Here is a 15,167-nt window from a genome sequence, read left to right as displayed (position 1 = left end):
CTCTCCTACAGCAGCTGCTGAGATCCAGGCCAGCTGCCAGGCTGCCCTCCCTGCCTCCTGCTCCCCTACCCACTCTGCCTATGCCAGGCCTCTCCATCCCTCTCCTGAGCTCTAATGCTTGGCTGAGCAGCTCCAGTTTGATTTTCCATCCTTCTTCAGAGTTACTTCCCCTAGAAGAAAAGGAGGGAAGAAGAAATCTCTGCTCAAATGTCTGCCTTTGTTACTGCTTCCCTCCTGCCTCTGAAGGATGTGGCAACATCTGGTTACAGGAGAGACCCTGAGCTCTACTGAGTAGATGGTCACATCTCCATGTACATCACACACACACACCCCCCACAAATAAACACACACACCTCCTCTCCCTTTCCACAGTCTCTTATGGACAATGTTTTATCCTAAAGTAAGAACACCAGTGGGTATTGCAGGATGAGCTGCCTAATGCTCACATAATTAACACCTTCCAGAGATGGGGGAGCTGAAATGCTCATGATTGACCCTGGTGCACACCAGCATGCATAAGGCTATAAATTACTGCTGGGGACTGGGCAGACTGTTCTCAGGAAGTTGCAGAGTCCATCCATGTTGAAGACAGGGAACACTCACTTTTGACTGGCAGAGTAGAAGTGCAAAGATCCAATCAAATATGGAGATAAAATCCTAAAGTAGCTACACAGGGGCTTTGCAATGGTGAATTTTGTACGGCTGAAGATTGTAAACCTGTATGCTTCTAGCCAAACCTGCTTACATTATAACCTTTTTGGCATAGGCTGTAGACTAAATCTGAGGCTAAATGCACCTAGCCCCACCTAGATATCTCTAAGACGTTTAGAAAGCAAGGAGATCTCACTGAAGCTTGTTGACCCAACAGGAGGGATCATCACCTGATTATATATAATCTATTATCATACAGGATAGAGTTTTGATCTAGATACCACACTGACAATATTTAGATACAGTATTTACAATAAATCTAAACATAATGATCCACATGATCACTACTGTGCCCTACTGTTCAAGCCTGGCCAAGAGCCTCCTTTTGATGACTCTGCCACTCAGTGTTGCCTGTCCAGACACCTGAAGGATACCTGAGGAACTACTGCATGTAAAATCCAGAATGCTGTCCTTTGAGAGGAATCTCTGGAGAATACCCAGTCCAACCTTCTGCTCAAAATCTTCTGCCCTTCTGCCAAATTTAATGTTAGATCAGATTGTTCAGGGCAGTGTCCAGGCAAGGTACCTTCAAGTATGTGCCTGCTCAGATGTGTCTCTGGGCACTTGTTCCAGTGTGTGACCACCTCATAGCAATTTTTTATTTTTCCTACTGGAAAAATACTTCCTAACTACTTTCCTACCTTGCTGTAGCTTGAATCTGCTGCTTCTTGCTCTGTCACATGCACCTTTGGGAAGAGACTGGTCCCTCTTCCCTGTCTGCTCCAAGAGGGCAGCTGAAGAGGGCAGTGAGCTCCTATCACTGACACCTCTTACAAAGGCTGGGAGCTTCCCCATGTCTCCTTACCCTTCATGTACTGCAGCCCTGCCCCTGTCCTGCTGTCATCCACCTCTCTCCAGTGTGGCAATGTCTTTCTCTTACTGGGTAGCCCTAAACTGCACCCAGTGCTCCAAGGGCATCTCACTGGGTGGAGGAGACAGGAAGATCCACTTTCCTGCACCTGCTGACCACGCTTTTGCCAAGACTGCCCTGTGTGTAGCTGGCTTCCCTGCTGCCAGGCACAAAGCTTCCCTGGGGGCAGCTTGCCCACTAAGTTGCTGAGAGTACTCTCCATTCTCTCCTCCACATCACCAGTAAATATCCTAAACCACTGCAGCCCAGGTGTCCCCCTGAGGGATGCCACTAGGCACTAATCTGTCTGCTGGACACCACCCTTTAAGACTGGCAGTCCTACCAATTTTCTGCCTTATTATTCATCCACTTCTCCAGGCCCTATTTCACCAGCTTGGCCTTGGTCATATTATGGAAAACCCTAGAAGTCGAGATAAACAATATTCAACCCTCATCCATAGCCAATAAGGCAATTAGATTGGTCAGGGGTGATATGTCCTTGGTAAACCAATATTTGATGTCCAAATTATCTTCTTGTCTGTCCTATGCCTGGACTCACCTCTCAAGGGCCTGAGGTCAAGCTGACTGGCCTATAAATCCCTTTAGGCCCTACTTGAAAATGGATGTGCCCAACATTTGCCCTCTCCTTATCATCAGAACCCTGCCCTGATGATCATGACCTTTCAAAGACAGTAGAGAAATGTTCCAGAGTGACGTTGATCAGCATTTTTTGGATGATCCCCTGCATATCTAATTTGCTTTAGTGGTCCTTAACTTAATTACCTTCTACTGTGGGCAATGCTTCTCTCTCCCAGCCTCTGCTACTCACACAGATTAACTGACAAGAAATGTATTTGCTTTTGCTACAGGTAATCAATATTATTTTAGTTGAAACTTCAGTTATTTTTGAAATTCATGGGGTTTATATTCAGTCCTTGATGATTTTGCACTTTTTGTATCTTTTGAACATCAACAAAAAGTGTCACATAGCTGTAATTATTAAATACTTTGCTCCCATCCAGTGACTTGATATCTGGAGAATTCACATGAATTAATGGATAAATATGTCTGATTTGGGTCATAAACAAAAATTACCAAGTTGCACCAGATGTGTGAAAAGTTTCAGCATCTTGTTTTAAAATAACAATCTGAGATCATCTCTGGGTCAGATATAAAACCTCCTGGAAACTTTGAACCTTCTATGTCTTCCCATGAGTGCCTGATTAGAGGACTGTGTTACTCAAATGTCAGGTCTTAAAAATCCTCAGTGTTTGCTGAATAAGAAGAGCTGGACTGCCTATGGAAATTTAAATTTTCAATGCAGCAGATGGTAACACCAGACCAGAATTAATCCAGTTGCATCTGTAATTTCATGTGCACGGCAGAGAGCACAAGTTGGTCACTTCATTAGGAATTTATAAGAATGTACTTATAATATGATTTGTTTATTAGCAGTTTGTTGCTGCCAAAGCTTGAATAGACAAGACTGAGACCTGATATTTCCTTACAAAAGAGTAAGAGAAAGCCATGTTAATGTATTGGGCAGGTAATGTTGTTGGAAATACTGATTAAGAGATTAGTGCTTGTAAAGGGTTTTGAGGTCCAGAAACTGAGATGAAACCTTATATGCACACTGCCTCTACAAGATTGTGCTGAATAACAGCTCCTGTGGACTTGCTAACAATATTTTCTGAATTTTTCCACTTTCAGTAGCTCGCATGCTTCTTCATATGTGCAGAAGGTACAATATATAAATTGGAATTTCTTCCAGAGATTTCAAGATGCCCAAGCTCAAACTAGCAAAGACAAACTTCTTTCACCCAGAACAGTGATGAATGATATCTTGTCTTGTCTCATTGACTTTGACATAGAGAAAGAAGTGCTTTACATTTGAGCTTGCTCTTTTTATAGAACTCTGGTCAGAAGAGAAGGACCTTTTCTAACACTGCGTAAAAGAAAATTACTTTAGAGGAAGAGGCATCATCTGACTGCCAACCAGGGATTTTGAGGGATAGATTTGTCTTTTGTACAGTATGAGATCGAAATGAACACCTAAAGACTCCTGAACTATGTAATTGAAAATGACCTGGATTTCAGACCTGCAGAATGTGAACACTTGGAAAAGAAATTAATGGGAGCTGCAGGAAATGTCACCTTTCTGGTTTGTGGAACTTTCAAAATTATTTAGAAACTAAATAATAGCTCTTAATAACTTAATGAAGCAACAATGCACTCTGTCTTTAAGTAACGCAATTTAGAGATTTTAGCTTGAATTGCAAATGTTCTTGCTAACCCATGTCCCAGAGACATCGCACTGTCTGTAGAGACAGACTCCATGTCCTGTGCAAGAGAAAATGGATCTATCACCATGCATTGGAACAGCTTTGGTGCACTGTAGGGAGAGCTTCCTTTCTAGTTTCAGAGATTTTTCTGGGAAGCACACACACAACTTTGTTTCACAGCTCTTCTTACCTCCTCGGAGCACAAACAGCAAGTTTTGAAGAAAACCTGTATTTTGTGCATGAATAAACACAGAAGAAGAGGCAGTGAGAGACACACCTTGATAATCCTCTTTGACAGCAGGATTTGGAAGATTTTTCTCCTGAAGTTCTCCCTGATGTTCAGGAGACAGCCCCAGATGGCAGTGTGGCTTATCAAACTGACAATAACCAGCACATGCCTTGGGAGGACTTGCCTGCAAGAGCTGTTCCTGCCTCAGCCTACTCTGCCTGGCCCTGGGCAGGCCACTGCCATTAATGTTTGTGAAACTGGTGTATTAACACATACTTTTCACTACTTGGGGTTATCTTTTCCAGCCATTAATCTCTTTGGCTTCCTAGGTTCTCAAGTCAAGGAGATCTGTGCCTCTCAAAACAACAAAAACATATAAGAAAAGGAAAAAAACCCACCAAGCCAACAACCCAAAAATAAAATTAAAATAATAATAAATAAATAAATAAATAAATAAATAAATAAATAGATTTGATGATTAAAACTGTTGCTTAGGAACAAAGCAACTTATCCCACCACATGTTACTTCAGTATGATCAAACAAAAATAAGAGCTTAAAGCCAAGCCTTTACTTATATTTTCCTCTGTCACTTTTGAGACCTCCAAATGCTGTGCATACCAGGGGGAAATGGTTTGTCCAATATGGGACAAACCTTCTTCAGACAGCATTCTTCTAGGGGACATTAATAATGGAAAAGATACAAACTCTGTCCTGTGCAGCTTTTTATTAAATACACATCTTAGAGCCAAACAAGCTGGAAACAGGTTGTGTTTGCTGGGAGCTGTGTTTAAGCCTTCAGTGCCCTGCCTTGCCATCCATGAGCAGTGCCAGCATCCAACTGCTCCAAATGGCTTAAATACAATGGCTAGGAATAAAATATGGGGGAGCTCTGAAAAAGAGATACAGACAGAAGGGTGTCATTGAAGGAATGCAGTAGTTATCAGAGAAGCACAACATGAAAAGCAGGTTAAGCAAGTTATTAAGCAGAAAAGCATTTTATTAATCCCAATCTGTGTCCTTGAATGTTGTTTAGAGATCTGCTCCTTCTGATAAAGTCTTCAGTGTACCAGGACTGAAGCTTATGAGGTGCTCAGATAAACTCAAAGATGAAATAGGATAAATGTTTCCATTTTTACATGGAAATAGTAACAGCAAACAAAATTGTTGTAACAACAGAATCTGTATATCTGTTTCAACAGATGTCCACAAACCCAGAAATGGACCTGATTCTATGCCAATCTTTACAGTGTATGATCACTAGAGAGTTTCAGTCTGTGGGCATATGTTAAAATTTCTTGAATTTTAGTGTAATTGGGAAGATGCATCCTAGTCACACTCTTTTGTGGGCTGCTCCCTATTCACTCACCTAAGGGATCTGCTGAAGTCCCAGGAAGGTTTATTAGACCAGGAGTTGGACTCAATTATCCTTGGCGGTCCCTTCCAACTCAGCATTTCTGTGATTCTGCAATTCTGTGATTTTTCCTTTTTTCCTAATGTAGCGCCCAGCCCATATTAAGAAAGAGAGAGAAGGCATTAGCACAGCTTTCATTATGCTCTTCAATGTTTTTCCTCCAACTGTCTCCTTTGCCACTTGTTCTCTGTCTGGTACACTATCTGGTGATCAGGCTGTAGTTCAGACCAAAGCCAAAAGAAGACTCACTGTACAGAACTCTTGGCTCTCTCTTTGCTCTGGAGCTCCTTTCTGAAGGGATGCCTGCAGGATAATTTCATGGCTGCATCAGTCCTGAAGTGGCTGTCCATCCTTTGATATGTGCAACTGCAAATATTGTTCTGAATGTGTGGCAGTCCCAGTTGTGGGTTTCTCTGGGTCTGGACTGAAGGCACTTGAGACAGTAATTCGTGTTTGGACTCAGGTGTTTATTATTTCTTATCAGTAAAACAGTCTCACAACTGTGAGTTTGACAGCTTTTCATTAGAAGGCACAAAATAGGCCAACAATCTCTTGTTACAAGATTAGTCTTTTAAGACTAAACTATCCAATTGAGAACTGACACCTGGATTATTTCCCTTTTAACCCAATAACTGATCCCACAGAGCCCGCAATGCAGATTTTTATGCCCAATTACAAAATGCCACCAAACCCATGAAGAAGGAGGAAGAAGAAGCACGAAGAAGAAACCCAGGATGACATCTGTGCCCTCCATCTTGCTTCCATCCACAACATACTAAAAATCCCAAAACCTAAACTTCTCACCAAGAGATACACCTACACTACTCTCTATAATCTGTTTCACACTTTAGTGGATTCTAATCTATCTTGAAGTTTAGGAAACTTTCTCCATGAATGAGGGTCCAAGTCAATGCTCCTCTGGGGGTCAGGGCATCCCAGAGCAGAGAGAGAAATATTCCCAGGGCCCTGGGTTTCCACATAAATGCCCTTTAAGTGTTTCAGTGAGAACACTGAAGTAGCACACACTTATAGCTGAAGTTTCAGGGTTTGTTATTATTTTTCTCACTGCTGATATAAATATTTTTCAGTGAAACATAACTGAATATTGAGTGAACACTGAATTTGAATGAACCTCAGGCAACCTTGGAAGCGCAAAAACTGGCACAAATGTTAGGTATACCCCCCTAGTAGCTGTGCAGAAGTGTTATTTATAGTGCTCCTTTTCTGTCCATAAAGACACAGCACGTGGCAAACATGAGCTCTTTGCAAACCCCTTCTCTAAACCACAGCTACTTTTTTCTAGAAGAGGCCCACAAAGAAGCCAGCTCTCAAAGAAGCTGGCCATACTAATCTCTGAAAAACAAAACCAATTTAAATAGCCAGGTAGAAAGAGATCTACTGATTTCACTAGCTGGGAGAAGCCAAATCTGTTTCAATATTTTATAATTTGAAAGGCATTTTTATAATGGGTCTTCTAAAAACACACTACAGTGGAATAGATTTACAGACTGAGTGTGCATTTGCCACACAATTAAGTCACAAGATGATGAAGAAAATGTTAAAATGAAATGGTGAAGAGAAGAGAATTGTAATATGACTGTGATTTCAGCTCTGTAAGAAGAAATTTACAGATGACATAATGTTGTGGTTTTGCCTTGGTTGAATGCCAGGCACCCATAAAAGCCACTTGCTCACTCCTCTGCTGCAGCTGGACAGAGGAGAGAAAATTTAATGAATGGTTCATTGGTTGAGATAGGACTGGAGAGAGATCCCTCATTAAATACCATCAAGGGCAAAACAGGCTCAACTTAGAGATACGAAGTGAATTTATTACAAAGCGAATTGATTAACAAAATCAGAGCAGGATAATGAAAAGTAAAAAAAGCCCCCAAAAACACCTTCCCCCCACCCCTCCCTCCTTCCAGCTCTACCCCCTACCCCAGAGGCACAAGGAGACAGGGGAGGGGTTATGGTCAGTTCATCACCTGTGGCTTCTCCTGCTGTTAAGGGAGAGGAGTTGTTCCCCTGCTGCTCTGTGGGGTCCCTCTCACAGAGGACAGTTCTCTGGGAACCTCTCCAGTGTGAGCTCATCTCACGAGCAGCAGCTCCCTGTGACTGCTGCAGTGTGAGTCCATCCCATGGGGAACAACCCTCCCCAGGCTGCTGCAGTGTGAGTCCATCCCATGGGAACAGCCCTCCCCAGGCTGCTGCAGTGTGAGTCCATCCCATGGGGAACAGTCCATCCCATGGGGAACAGCCCTCCCCAGGCTGCTGCAGTGTGGGTCCATCCCATGGGGAACAGTCCATCCCATGGGGAACAGCCCTCCCCAGGCTGCTGCAGTGTGGGTCGCTCCTCCACGGGGTGCATCCCTCCAAGGACAGGCTGCTCCAGCCTGGGAGCAGGGTCCCTTTCTCCACAGGTCTCCCACAGGGTCACAGCCTCCTCCCAAGCACTCACCCAGCCAGTGTGGGCTCCTCCTCCAGGGGCTGTGGGTGGATCTCTGCATCCCCCATGGCTCTCCATGGGTTGCAGGGACACATCTGCCTCACCATGGGCTGCAGAGGAATCCCAGCTCTGGCACCTGGAGCACCTCCCGCTCCTTGTTCTGCCCTGACCTTGGTGTCTGCATGTTGTTCTTCTCATATGTTCTCACCTCCTCCTCTTTGCTGGCTGGAGTTAAAACTGCACCATGACCTTTGTTTTGATTTCTTCTTAAATGTGTTACCACAGAGGCATTACCACCATTTCTAATCAGCACAGCCTTGGCCAGCAGCATGTCCTTCTTCAGAGCCACCGGGGATTGGCTCTGCCAGGTGTTTTGGAAGCTTCCAGCAGCTTCTCACAGAAGCCACCTCTGTGGCCATAAAACAGGTGGTGCAACACCAATACACATAAAAATGTGTTTAAGGTACTTCACTAACTCTGTTCCTTGAATTCAAAGGAGCAACAGAATGTCAGAAGGTATCGAGCAATCCTGCTTAATGTTCCTCACTTTTTTCCCAGACTGTTTTTTTCTCTAGACAATGTAAACAATTTTTCCAGCCACTATCCCATTGAGACTTCCTGCTGTGCTAAAAGTGTCTCACCCTGAGATTCACACTTTGGTACTACGTAGGGAAGTAATGCCACCACTCCACTAAATAAAAAGTCATCAAAAGGGTTGACACATCTTCGACAAAATGTCAAAATTAACTGCTTCACAGCAGGGAAGGTCTTAGAAATACTGAAAGTTCCTACTATCACTTAAGTATAAGCAAGATAACAGGCATTTACGACATGGAACTCTTAATACCTTTTTATGAGAATTTTCACCCATAAGAAAGGAAAAGACACAAAAATTACAGCTGGGGGAGCAAATGTTCTTCAAAAATTTTCTGCTCTTTCTTCTTAATGTGTTTAGCCTATAGTATTTCAACTGTAATGTCTCTGATATTAGGAGTTACCTCCTTCCTGCACATTGGGGTCCAGCAGGACCCACATGCCAGAGGACTGCACAGTAAAAGGTGATTGAGCTGTTACAAGCTATGGCCTCTGACCAAAGAAAGGAGCTCTTTCATGTTGTGAAAACTAGTTTGGATGTGTACATAGCCAATGAGCCAGCAACCACACTTCCACTATCTTCTGTAAAGTAAATTTAGTTTGAAAACTAAACTTTTTTCCCTGCAAAATTCAGACTTTTTTTTACGTGTGGCATCTAATGTAGTGATGTTTCGATTATGAAAGGAAATGGGACAGAAATAGAAGAGAAAATAGGAACACCTTGAACCACGGGGCATTAGGGGTTTGTTCTGCTAGGAAAAGCAACAGATACATTACTGTGGTGTTGCTAACAGTTTAAACCACTTAAACTGGCACAATTTAAACCATTCTCTGTGTTCTGTATACTCAGTGAGTGCCAAACAAAAAGGCATCTCTTCTGCAAACAGCATTGAGCAAAGTCAGCACCAGGTAACACACTCCTACTAGGATAAAATGGGTTGTTTTCAGAAATACACAGTAAAAAGGACTCTCAAGACACCAGCAAAAATCAGAAGAATATTTGGATCCCCTTTTCCATTTTCAGAACTCTTTTTTATGGTTTTGCACTGCAGAAATCTGATGTTCTCTGGATAATGACTGTTTTTGCAGGGCATGTATACTTGTGTTCTGTCATGGGCTCTGGCTGCTGCAGTGCTTTCACTGACAGAAGAGCTTCAGCTGCTTTGAAAGCCAAGCCTCTGGCCCCCATCTGAACACACTCACCTCTTCAGTTTTGTCCCAGCATTTCCACATCCCTAGCATAAAAAATACAAAAGGACAACAGTTCCAAATAGATTATTCTAGCCCTGTGTATGTATCTACATACAAAATAGAGATACACATAGATATTTACTAGATATTTATTTGGGCTACCATTTTTTAATGCTTCAGGTTCACTTACTGTATTTCTAAAAAAATTAATTTAACATGAAAGCCAAGAAGAGCAGGAGCAGCAATATAAAGCTGTTGGGTTTTTTCAAAAGATTAGTGGTGAAAAGCAGCCTGACATTTGCTCTGAGATCTTGACTGAAAAGGACAGTGGTGCCTGGACAAAGAAATCAATCTGTCAACACTGATGCTTGCCAGGAGATCTGGGGATGTTTCAGGGGAGTCACCCTAATGGTACCTGTGGGTGCTACCCATCTGTCTGCTCAGAAATTACTAACAGGTCTGAGGAGAAAAATCCAAATTTTTTGGGTGCTGATCAGTTTTTTTATATCACCCAGAAAAAACTAAATTGTGCTGTAGGCTTACTAATCAGGTAACCTTAAAGAGCAGGATGAAATAATTATATAGTCTTTTATGGTGACATAAGACACTATTCCTGTGATCAGTCAGAGGGAATCACAGGGAGAAAAATGTAAGGAGGAACCAGTCACTACCTTTGGCAGGGGGCACAGCCCACCAGTCAGATGAGATGTTTAGTACAACCATGAGAACACATTTTGCTGTTTTATGTTTTCCTATCTCTGCAAATCTGTGCTGACAACTGAGCACAGGTCTCACCTGATGAGAAACCCGTGAGCTGTGTGTGGTGTGTCTGTGTGATGCTCCCTCCCTCGGGGAGGCAAAGTCCATTCATTTACATGTGCCCCTTTGCAGTGTCTGTATCACACAGGATTTGTGTCAGGGAGACTCCTGCGAGCCTTGGCAAAGAGCAGAGGAGACAGGAGCTCCCAGGGGAGCAGCAGCAAGGTCAGTGCTGGCACTCAGCAGAGCGAGAGTTCACCCTGCATCACCCCTGAGCAGCATGGGGGATGCACATTGCCATATCCCCCTCAGTGGCACTGATTAAAAAGGCATGTTGCTTGTAATCCTGATCTGTTTACAGTTTCATGCTAGTCATTCAGGTCAGGGGTTGTAATTAAAAAATTAAGGAACAATAAACCTACCACTTTCCAGAACAAAGCTGCTCTTCTAATGCTCATTAGGCTCATTTGTGCAGCAAAACATCCCCAGGGGACAATTCTGCACTTATAAAATAAACATTTTCCACGCGTGTGATTAAGGACCCTCATAAAATATGTAGTCAAGGCATTTCTGCTCCATGTATGCCTGGCTTCCTGGCATGACAGTACTTGCAGTGGATTGAATGCAACAGTGGAAAGAGAAGAGAGTGAGATTAAAAAAAAAAATCTATGGATTAAAGACAGAGATTGGCAGGGAACACGACAACCCATTACTCTTCTATTAGTATGTATTTCCACTGGGATCCAGGTTCTGAGAAGGATACAGGTTGTTCTCTCCAATTTGTAAGTCAGAGGAGAGCAAATCTCAGCAGACCATTACTTAAATTTCTCTTTCTTTTGACTCTCTATAGAAATCAGAATAGAAACAGTTTATTATCTTTTTTAGTTTCTCCCCACAAGCACTGCCTCTCCTGCAAGTTCTGAGGAATTTTCCCTAGAGCAAAACTCCCTCAGCACACATCACTTTCCTCAGTTTTGGAATACCTTCTCCTGACCTGTTCTGTGGGTTGCATTTTGTGGGAGAACAAAGCCAAAGCAGTCAGGAGTCAGCCTGCTGGCATTTTAGAAAAATCAATGCCACCTGTCAACAGAACTGTCTTGGACTGACAGCAGGAATATCAGTGAGAAGAGCTCACAGCTCCACCAAATCTAAAGTGCTGCTTCTTCAGGACTGCAGGGAAGAACTCTCCTGATTTATCATACAGCACTTCTAATTACTCATACCCTCCTTTACAGATCTATGGAACACCAATTTCTTAGACAATTACATTTATTATGAGATCAAATGTGATGAACCTGTATTGTCCTTCAAAGAATTTGGGTTTTTCTGCACTTTTGCTGTGTGAGTAATGTGAAATTGAAACAACAGGGTGATGTTAAATAATAGATACATCATATTTAGGCTGCATGAATAATTTATTTTTATGTCTTGTAAGAGGCAGCCTCCTCCCTATCTCTATAATGCATGTCTAGATCGAAGAAACAGTTTGTTCAACCTCAGATTTTTTTTTTCAATTTTAAGGTGGAATTTTCAAACTTAGTTTAGATATCTTAGGAAGAAAAAAAAATCAAATGGCCTTATTTGAAAATGATGAAATAAATGTTCTGACTTTTATAGCACTTCTGCTCATACTTTAATGTACAGTTTGATATGAATTCAGAAACACATTTAAAACTTAAGTAGGTCTGAAATTGAAATTTTTACTGACTTGTGAAGAATATTTTTCCAAAACACTGCTCTCACTTCAGCATTACTGTTTGCCCCTTTCTGAGCCACGGCATACCTGATATAAAAGTCCTGGCCACACCAGTATTTTATCTTATGGTACAACTTAAATTTGCTCCAAACAGTGGCAAAGACTATGTGTTCCACCACAGAGTGCTGCCTGTAAGAGGCTTCCACAGCCAGGTGAAACCATTACCTTTTACAGTAAAAGAAAATGCATTGTTGACCTTATAATCTGTACCAATTTTTATTATTAACTATAGGGGAGTGTTATACAGTCCATGGCAAAATATATTACCAGCATAGAGATGGTGTCTTCCTTTATGAAAGATGCATTTTTTTTTGTTAATCAAAAAGTTCTAAAGCAACAGCAAGGTTGCAGAGGCATATTGCCACTTACAAGATTTCCAGCTGAGACATTAGCTGAAGAAGATTTTTGTTTTCCAGTGATTGCTTCCTTAAGCACATAAATAAGTAAATAACTTGGGTTTTTTGTTTGTTTTTAACATAATTCAAAACACTTTGGTTTTGCCTATCTTTTCCTACTTTTATTCTTTCTTTTGAAATGACACAACATGAGAAATACCAGCTGAATTTGCAGTTTAACCTATCTGAATTTCCATTTTTGGTTAATAGATGCTCAGTCAAAACAAATTTAAACAGTCATCCTCTTCTGTCAGAAAGGATTGTTTGGGGCCTCTTTCCTCTTTATTTTTATTTTCTTTCTAAACTGAAACACGGATGACTATTTAGCCATATCTCCTTGCTAATGCTCACATTGGAGGGGCTGATGCAATGGCCTGCTCAGAGCACTTTGAGCCAGGCTTTCTGCTCTGCTTTCTGAGACATTCCTAGAAGATCCTTTGGAACAAGGATCGATGTATTTAGATGTGTTGGGATCAATGTATTTAGATCAATACATTAGATCATTGATCTAAATTAGATCAATTAGATGAATACATTGATCTAAATACATTGATCCCAACACAGCTCTACCATTCCAGTTGTACAGCCAATCACACAGAGAACACCAGCTAAGGATGCCAATGTAACTTAAAGCCATTTGGACACATCATGATAAAACTTTTAGTTACCTGAGCACAACACACTTTCTGCAAACTCCTCTCCATCAGCTCTGCTGTGCACTGCCCATGGTGGCAGCGACTGCACTTTGTGGAAAAGCCATGTGTGCTCCCTGGCTTGCAGCCTGCACACCTCCCAACACAGGGCTCCACTGCAGCCTTGCTGCTCTGCCTCAGAGAGGGTGCAAGGACTCAAGCCACTGAAGCACAATGAAACAGAAGGGTCAGTTTGTGCACCTGCCCAAATCTTTTAGCAGAACTCTCTCCATAATACCTGAATGTCTTGTGGGCAAAATCTGGATTTGGTTATAGTGAGGATCCAAGAGTGGAAAAGATGGTGCTATTCAAAGCTATATATATATATATACATATATATATATATATATATGTATGTATATGTGTTGAAAGCATTTATGCAGTGCGTGGGTTTCTAAGTGCTTCTAAAAGCTGATATTCCTCTGTCAGTTTTTGTTTCACAAAAACCCTTTAAAGTCATTTAATAAGTAATTAAAATATGTTTTAAAGGAGGAGTTTGCTTTTGATCAAGCTGACACAAAATGCAGCACTCGCCCATGGCAGGCATTTCACCCTCTCACTTTTATTACTAACTGTCTCTGCTGCTGAGTGGAGCAGATGGAGTTCAAGATTCCAGTTCACAGAAACAATAAAGCTGTCTGAGTAAGAAAGAGATAAAGAAGGAGGAATCAGGACCATGGGACTACAACACACCTGCTGTAGCTGAACTAATATTGAGGAAAGCTGAACATATCCTTTAGTTCTTTCCTGTTGTGAATATTGCAGCTCTCATTTTGCATTGGCTTGTCTTTCTTTAGTTTCTCATTGCAGAATGCCTGTGATGCCAAGCAAAGCCTGCAGGGTTTGGCACTTTGCTGGGAAAAAAAGACAAAATAATGAGAGATGAAAAATACCTGTGTAAATGTGCTAGGTCCCTGATAGGGGCAGTGTTATGGTTGAAATAATTTCTATTCATCTAGTGCCTTGGTCTTCACTCACGTATACAACTTTCATATGCATGGACTGAAATTGCCTTAGCAGAGAAAAAGAGATAATGCAATATGTCATATCTGAATTCTTCTTATTCTGTACAGATGCAGCTTTGCCAACCCACCAAATGGAGTCCTTCAAAATGCCTGTCTTCTAGATAGATGGAACTGTTAGAATATCACCACTCTAAAATTGCTTGCTTATTAGATTCAAATAATGTTGCCAGTGCTTGGAGATCATATTCGGACAGAGGAAAACAGCACACCAATGCCAATGTCCTGCCTTTCTCAAGCTTTTACTGCAAGGAAGGCATCTCATTTGTTTACCTATGAAGGTTTAATCAATATTAGATCTGAAAAGCAAGATGAATATTAATAGGCAAGGAACAGAATAACATCCATGCAGCAGCTGCTTTGGGAAGCCCGCTGCTGTGGGAAGACCTCATTTTGCCTTTCCAATCCTAATTGCCAGAAGTGCTTTGGCTCACAGCCGGGTTTATAAACCAAAGCCAAAGTGATGTGATGTGGGCTAAAACTGGGGTGCCCCACGACATCCCAGCCTCTCCTAGTCTGCCCTGGCTTGTATTGCCAAAACCCAAGTAGCTGTGTGGGCTTGCACAGCCTCAGAAATCTGTGTACTGCTGAAGACACTCCTGAGAGGACCCTTTAAAGAGGAATCCCATGAATAAGCCAAGTCCCAGCCCCTGAGAGCCTTGCCAAGCACACTGGACAGGATGCACCACTGAGTAGCAAGACAAAAAAATTCTCCTTTGGGCTCAGGAACTGGGGACAACTCCCTGAATCCCAGCAAGGAGGGAGAAGAGAGTCCTACCATGGCATCTCTGTCCATGGGTCTGCAGGCTCCTGCCTCCATAGGTCCCT

The sequence above is a fragment of the Molothrus ater genome, chromosome 1 (assembly GCF_012460135.2).
Source record: "Molothrus ater isolate BHLD 08-10-18 breed brown headed cowbird chromosome 1, BPBGC_Mater_1.1, whole genome shotgun sequence".
NCBI classification, from domain to species: Eukaryota; Metazoa; Chordata; class Aves; order Passeriformes; family Icteridae; genus Molothrus; species Molothrus ater.
This window is presented reverse-complemented; position numbering follows the sequence as displayed.